Genomic DNA, 8,071 nt, shown 5'->3' with positions numbered 1-8,071 from the left:
GAGAGAGAGAGAGAGAGAAACTTGTCCACCTCTATGGAAGAAGCAAAGGAAATTCGTCAATATAATTTAATCAATAAAAGTTTATACATACATACGTCACGAGAGAATTTTGGTCATGGTTAACACCTGGACGGGTGATCCTGAGTCAAAGCTAGGCCCTAACACCTACACTAAGTCCCAGATCCCTCAAACAGTCAAGTTTTAGAACACAGCGTCTCTGCTCAGTACTTGGAAAGGTAACCACAAATTCAAGTGGGATCATACCTTTAAAAAAAAATGAATAACTGGATTTAAAAAATGTTAAATTTAAAAAAGAAAATAACTGGACTTAAAAAAGCTAAAATAACGTAAAAGTAGAAGGTAAAACGCCACGAATAAAAGCAGTGAACCGGAAATGGACAATAACTGCGAGAGAAATAGAGGCAAAATGAAAATAAAAATGAGAAAATAAAGCAATTACAGTTTAAAGGAGAAGTATTAAACGACGCGACTTTTTCTGAAGAGATAGCGAATGTTTGAGCTTCCAGTGGGGTTGGGAGAGAGAGAGAGAGAGAGAGAGAGAGAGAGAGAGAGAGAGAGAGAGAGAGAGAGAGAGAGAGGATCCAGGAAATGAGCTTGGAAAGCTGGAGGTAAGCGCCAACATCAAAGCCTGGAAGGTATAAGTATTGCCAGCAGACGCCCTTGACTGGAAAAGTACTCGGAAACGTCCAGAACTGGGAAACTGGAAAGTCTGTGGATCGAACTGGAAGAGTAGTAGTACTAACAACTAGGTACTGGAAATTGGAAGGTATTGGAAACGATGTTGCCTGGAAGACTGGAAAGAGGAGGAAACTGGAAACGTCCTCGCCTGGATAATAAGCAATACCAACAGACTTCAATGACTGGAAAGTGGAAGGAACTGGAAACTCTCCTTCCTGGAAGACTGGAAAGTAAGTGTTGGAAGCTGGAAACAATCTGTCTGGAAAACTGGAAAGAGGAGTGAACTGGAAACGCCTTTGCCTGGATAATAAGCAATACCAACAGACATCAATGACTGGAAAGCGGAAGGAACTGCCTAGAAGACTGGAAAGTAAGTGGAGGAAACTGGAAACGTTCTTACTTGAACCGATCTTGTCTGGAAAACTGGAAAGAGGAGGGAACTGAAAACACCCTTGCCTGGATATTAAGCAATACCAACAGACACCAGTGACTGGAAAGTGGAAGGAACTGGAACTGTCTTTCCTGGAACACTGGAAATTAAGTGGACGGAACTGGAAACCTACTACACGCCCGGAAAACAAGCTATACCGACAGAGACACCAGCAGCGCCTGGTGGTGGGTGGAATTAACTCCCAGTCCTGGAAGACAGCAATACCATCGCACACCAGTGACTGGAAAAGTCCATCAGGAGACACTAATGACTTGAATGACTGGAAAATGAGTGAGATAAAGATATCAGGGGTTTGGAAATATAAGTGATCAGTATAAACATCCACGTCTGAGAGATCAGGAATCAACCATTCACTGACAAGTGAAAAAGTGACATCATCGGCTGAAGGCTAAGCAATGCCCACAGGCACCGACGCCCGTGAGATAAGTTCGGGAGATCTCAACGACAGGGAGATAAGTCATGCCAAGAGGGAGAGTGAGTATTGCGCGAATATCACTTCAAATAGTTAAGAGAAATATACACCAATACACGTACAAATATTCGTCGATAATCCGTGAAATTATTAACACTACGTCATTCTAGTTCATTGATACCGGTATACACAAATAACCGAGATAACTGAATCAGTATTACAAGAATACGCGTCAAATAATTAAGAGAAATGTACACCAATAACCGAACGTCAGTCAGTGTAAATATTCACCGGGGATCCGTGGAATTCTCAACGCTAATATGCATCAGATTCTAGTATGTTAATATCGAAATATGCAAATACTAGAGATAATCGAGAGAAACATACATGGTTTATCATTAATATACACCAAAATCTCTGAGAATATTAGTTTCAGTAAAGCATTAAACACTTAAAATATTCCTGATTAATATACGTCAAAATGGAATGTTGTTAAAAAGTAATATACATCAACACGTACAATATACATCGAATATACATAGAATTTAACGAGGTTATTAACTGCAATACTTATCAACTCGTGTCAATCAATTTGAATTCAATAACGTCCCAGAATTACGTGGAAAAAATAAATATACATCAACGCGTACAAGGTGATTAGAATGTTCAATATACATCGAATTTAACGAGGTTATTAACTTCAATATTCATCAACACCTGCCAAATAGTCATCTACCAAAATTGAATTCAACAATATCCCAGAATCACGTGAAAAAATAAATATACATCAACACGTACAATGTGATTAGAATGTTAAATATGCATTCAATTTAACGGGGATATTAACTTCAATACTCATTAACTCGTGCCACTCAATCATCTACTAAATTTGAATTTAATAACGTCCCAGATTCACGTGGAAAAAATAAATATACATCAACACGTACAATGTGTTTAGAAATGTTAAATATACATTCAATTTAACGAGGATTTTAACTTCAATACTTATCAATTCCTGCCAAATTTGCCAATCAATCATCTACTGAATTTGAATTCAATCACATCCCAGAATCACTTAAAAAAAAAAGCAAGAAAAATCAGATTCATGAATAACACACTTACCTCAAATTTCTGTATTATCCAACAGCATAAGAAGAGGAGGCTATGGTTGTGGAGAAGAAGAGTTATTGGAGAACTGTTTGTGTGGAGATTATTAAATCAATGATTAATCCTCGTAGTGGAGATTTACAACGCCTGAAGGGGATTTCCTCATTCTCCCAGGTAGCGATAAATCCCCCCTCTTCCTGCATTTCAGGACACCAAACTCAAACAGATTCGGAAACCTTCACTTTCGAATTTCTCGGGCTTCATATTTCACAATTATCGAGGGTTCGATGACGCAATGACGTTCGCGGTGGATTGACAATAACGTCGAAAGACGCTCACCTGTAATGACGTGAAGTTTCGAGACAGCGCGTCCGATTCGTGTATACCTGTGGTGAACGGTTGACAAGAATTAAAATCGAGTTCTATTCGTCATTTTTTTTTTTAAGAATATAGCGTCATAAAGCGATAGATATACTCTATGATGAATGCGTGTAAGTGTGTAGGATGTATACAGAATGTGCACTTTGATACAGGGTATATTATGTAACAGTTAAAATAGGTAACTAGTTGAAGAGTACAGGTATGGACATTCGACATCAGAAATCATCGTCAATTGAATGATATCTCGTCACGCGTTACGTAACACGTGGCAGAGATCATTCCGTCCCCCTACCCTCATTAAACCCCCTCCCTCCCCCCTCTAAATCTGGCATTTCATGTTTAACCCTCTCCCTCCCCCTCTCTCTCACACGCTTTCTCTCTCTCTTCGAGTACCGCACTGCAGCCAAGCCAGTGCGGAAAGACTGACGAAGAGCCGAGCGACACCACCACCTGTCACTACGAAGGCCAGAGCCACACTGACTTGCACAGCACAGCACAAGTTCCGTCCATCCACCCCTGCTTACTCTGGAGTATAGGCTCATGCTCTCCTCTCTCTCTCTCTCTCTCTCTCACACACACACACACACACGCATATGTCTCTTTCTCTCTCTTTCTCTCTCTTTTTCACACGTCTGCCGTCTGGTCGGGGTCGTCGTATCGAGACGGTAGTCGTTTTAAGTTGTGGGGATTCGTACTTCTGTGCCTTGGCGTCCATTTTTTTTTCTGCAAGAAGAAGAAGCGTCGAGATTGTAAACAAACGGAGGTCGATCGTCGATAGCACATTAACTATAGTACTACATCATTAGGCCTGAAGTTCAAAGAATAAAAGTGAAAGAACATTAATGAACAGAAGTTAAAGAAAAAGTATATATAAACAAAGGTGAACAAAAAGTAAATAAAGGTCCTGAACGAATAAAGATATAAATAAAAGTATATAGACACTCAAATCATGTCCAGATAAACTCATTTGTCCAAAGGTATTAACTCAACTTTAGTCAAGACAGTCGATGTCATGTGAGATCATGTCGGAATGGGTCGTGCCATGATAGGTCATGTCAATATAGTTGATGTTATAGTAGGTCATGGCAATATAGTTGATGTTATAGTAGGTCATGGCAATATAGTTGATGTTATAGTAGGTCATGGCAATATAGTAGTTGATGTCAATATAGGCCATGTAGGTATTGCTCATGTCAGAATGGGATATGTCATGATAGATCATATCAGGATAGGTCATGACAGAATGGGTCATGTTGGAGTAGGTCATGTTAGAATAGGTCATGTCAGAATAATTAAATTCAGGATATGTCATGACAGAATGGGTCATGTTAGATTAGTCCATCTTAGGATAGATCATGTCAATATAGGTCATGTCAGAATAGTGAAATTCAGGATATGTCATGACAGAATGGGTCATGTTAGATTAGTCCATTTAGATAACATGTCAATAAGTCATCAGAATAGTCAAATCAGATATGTCATGACAGAATATCATGTTATATCCATGTTAGAATAGATCATGTCAATATAGGTCATGTCAGAATAGTTCAATTCAGGATAGGTCATGTCAATATAAGTCATGTCAGTTACCTCAGGATCAATCAAACAACAATGAGAGTTGAAAATGACATTACAAAAATCAAAATGACAAATGACAAACAAAATTTACAGGACTCAAATGTCAACAGTAACTATTAAAAAGACATCAGAGGTGAACTGAAGCTGACCTCGTTATGTAAATGACATCAATGTGACCTTCAAGTAAGGTCATCTGTAAAAGTCAAATGACATTGTTTTGTCTTTTTGGTACTGGATGTTTTAGTTACAAGGGTCTTTGAAATAATAATAATAATAATAATAATAATAATAATAATAATAATAATATAATAATAATATAATAATAATAATAATAATAATAATCTTTTATGCAAATGCTGCTAAAAAGAATGGCAGAATTAAGCGAGATGATTTTGTATATTGTTTTTTTTCTATTTTCCTTACGTTCGCCTCTCCGAAACATCGCTGAGCTGTGAAGCGAATTGTAAGGAAAATAGAAAAACAATATACAAAATCACTCGCTTATAATAATAATAATAATAATAATAATAATAATAATAATAATAATAATAATAATAATAATAATAATAATAATAATATATTATTATTATTATTATTATTATTATTATTATTATTATTATTATTATAATATAATAATAATAATAATAATAATAATTAATAATAATGAATAATAATAATAATAATAACTATATAATATAATAATAATAATGATAATAATAATATAATATTATTATTATTATTATTATTAATAATAATAATATAATATAATCTAATAATAATAATAATAATAATAATAATAATAATAATAATAATAATAACATACAATTCATCTCTCAAACAGGACATCAGAAGAGGCTCCCCCTCCCTTCTCCCCTACCTACAAAAAAATACCCAAAACAAAAGTCATCTTCAAATGAAAACCTCTGCAATAATTTCATCTGTGTGACAAGTAGCAGTGGCCCATTGCGTGCAGCTTTGACTGACAGGTATGGGAGAGGGTCATTACCTGCTTTAGAGAGAAAGAGAGAGAGAGGAGAGAGAGAGAGAGAAGAGAGAGAATCACTTCTAACATTACTCAGGTGATTAAGGAACAATTTGGGGAGGTGGCCCACGTGTGAGAACTGTTAAGGGGGAGTGTTCTTTTAGATTTATGATTTGTTTGGTCAGGAGCTGCTGAATGAGCCTCTCTTTGGAGCACTTGAGGGAGTAGTTTTTTGTGTCGTGTGTTACACGGACGCACGCATACACGCACACACACACACACACACATATATATATAAATATATATATATATATATATATATATATATATATGTACATACATATATATTTCATGCATTAAAAATTTTTATCACTATACACCGCACAGAGAGAGAGAGAGAGAGAGCATGACAATAACACTTAGATGATGATGGAATTCCAAGATACTTAGATAAAGAACTTAACTGAATGTTTTAACCATCGTACCTAGGCACTTTCTCTCTCTCTCTCTCTCTCTCTCTCTCCTCTCTCTCTCTCTCTATGGCTGCATAATAACCTACAGTGTATTCGTAGACGTCCCTTTTAAATCAATTCCAATACAGCTGTATAACCTCACTGTATTTCTCATAATCTCATAAAAAATTTCACTGTACCTATATAAAGCCCCCATTATTGATAAATACCTCAAATCAGTTTCAATACAACTGTATAATCTACAGCTGTTTAATCTACAGCTGTATAACCTATGATAATCTATTAGAAATATCTCTGTAACTCTAAAAAACCTACATTAGTCAAATACATCTTCAATAATACAGTAGGAATTTCATACATCTCCCAGATTTCTAGGGTCTACAACCCACCCACTCCCAAATAAATACAGCCACTACAGCTGCATAATCACGGCACCACCCCCCCCCCCCACCCCCCACTAAACCCACCCATCACAGTCAGTGCCTATGCCACGCCACCGTGCTTATGATGTCTCTCTGTCTCGACGACCTGTCATGGCGACCGGTGGTGGAGTGGTAACATGGAGTCTGCTGGGATCTGGAGTACTAAGATGGCGATTACCTTGATGCTGGTGGAGTGCAAATATGTCACCTGCTGGGATCCGGAGGGCTAATATGGCTCATGCTGGGAAGTTTATATTAATATGGCTAATATTTTTACGTAACCTGTTTCAGTTCCACCTTTCCTCGTCTACGGAACAACGAAAGATCTGTGATTTTTATAATGACGTAGAGAGAAAAAGAAACGGAAGAGGAGAGAGAGAGAGAGAGAGAGAGAGAGAGAGAGAGAGAGAGAGAGGAGAGCAATTACCTTTCTTCTAGGTCACCAGCCAGATAGGTTCTTAAAAGTTTAATAATAACGACATTTCAGATGGAAATGTCAGCGAAGATAGAATTTCTCTGTCGCTTTGTAACTCCGCTGGTGAGGTCCTATTATATTAATAATAATAATAAAATAATAATAATAATAATAATAATAATAATAATAATAATTAATAACATCTCTTGAGAATGGGCCACAGAAGGGCCTGAAAGTACTCGAGTGTGAAGTAAAACTAAATGTAAATACTTAGAAGTAAACAAGTTACAAATTGAATTTGTGGTTTCTTTTTCAATCTTCAGAAGAAAACTGAAAGAAGTTTTTGTTTGGTTCATTATTATTATTATTATTATTATTATATTATTATTATTATTATTATTATTATTATTGTTATTATTATTGTTTGGGTACAATTAAAATTAGATAAATTAATGCAACGAGAATATAAAGCTTTTTCTCATACTCTGTTCTCTCTCTCTCTCTCTCTCTCTCTCTCTCTCTCTCTCTCTCTCTCTCTCTCTACATATATATATATATATATATATATATATATATATATATATATATATATATAGATATATATATATATATATATATATATATATATAGATATTATATATTTTATATTTATAATAAGATACCAAATATGGTAGGTATAGCAGTAGAGAAAGAGAGAGAGAGAGAGAGAGAGAGTGATAGATTCTGATCCCCCACTAAGCAAGTCCAAAACATTTGCTAATTCCCAATGACCTGGAACAGGCACCAGTGACCAAGCAAGTCGTTCTATGAACCTAACAGATAAAACGCCCCCCACCCCAACCCCCGCTCCCCCAACCCGCCCCCCACTTCCGGTTCCTCGTCGAAAACTAAGAGAGAGAGAGCTCCCAGGAACCCGGAAATAAGACGACGAGAATTCCGGCCTGGAATGGCGGCTAGTGGCAGCGGTGGTGGTGATGGTGGGAATTCAAAATTGGGAATGGTAGCCAAAGCATATCCTATTCCCAGTTTGCTCTGCTGGGAATGGGCGAGGATTGATGGAGGTTGCTGCTGCTCTCTCTCTCTCTCTCTCTCTCTCTCTCTCTCTCTCTCTCTCTCTCTCTCTCTCTCTCAGAACGTTTTTAGTTGCTCAC

At 36.8% G+C, this 8,071-nt stretch overlaps 1 protein-coding gene across 3 annotated transcripts in view; it reads right to left on the bottom strand.

The window, feature by feature from the left end:
* The window catches only part of LOC135205262 (irregular chiasm C-roughest protein-like), a 159,921-nt gene extending 156,400 nt beyond the window's left edge, over nucleotides 1-3,521 (bottom strand). For 2 of the 3 annotated variants that reach the window (XM_064235613.1, XM_064235615.1), the window contains exons 1-2: nucleotides 3,421-3,521; nucleotides 2,685-3,055 (exon numbers count right to left, since the gene is read on the bottom strand). The gene's annotated coding sequence lies outside the window, so the exon portion shown is untranslated. The remainder of the gene's footprint in view (nucleotides 1-2,684; nucleotides 3,056-3,420) is intronic. The other variant, XM_064235614.1, reaches the window with a different exon arrangement.
* Between the last annotated feature and the right edge of the window lie 4,550 nt (nucleotides 3,522-8,071).

Source organism: Macrobrachium nipponense, chromosome 49 (assembly GCF_015104395.2).
Source record: "Macrobrachium nipponense isolate FS-2020 chromosome 49, ASM1510439v2, whole genome shotgun sequence".
NCBI classification, from domain to species: domain Eukaryota; kingdom Metazoa; phylum Arthropoda; class Malacostraca; order Decapoda; family Palaemonidae; genus Macrobrachium; species Macrobrachium nipponense.
The sequence above is the reverse complement of the archived record's forward strand: the minus strand, read 5'-3'. Positions and strand labels throughout refer to the sequence as shown.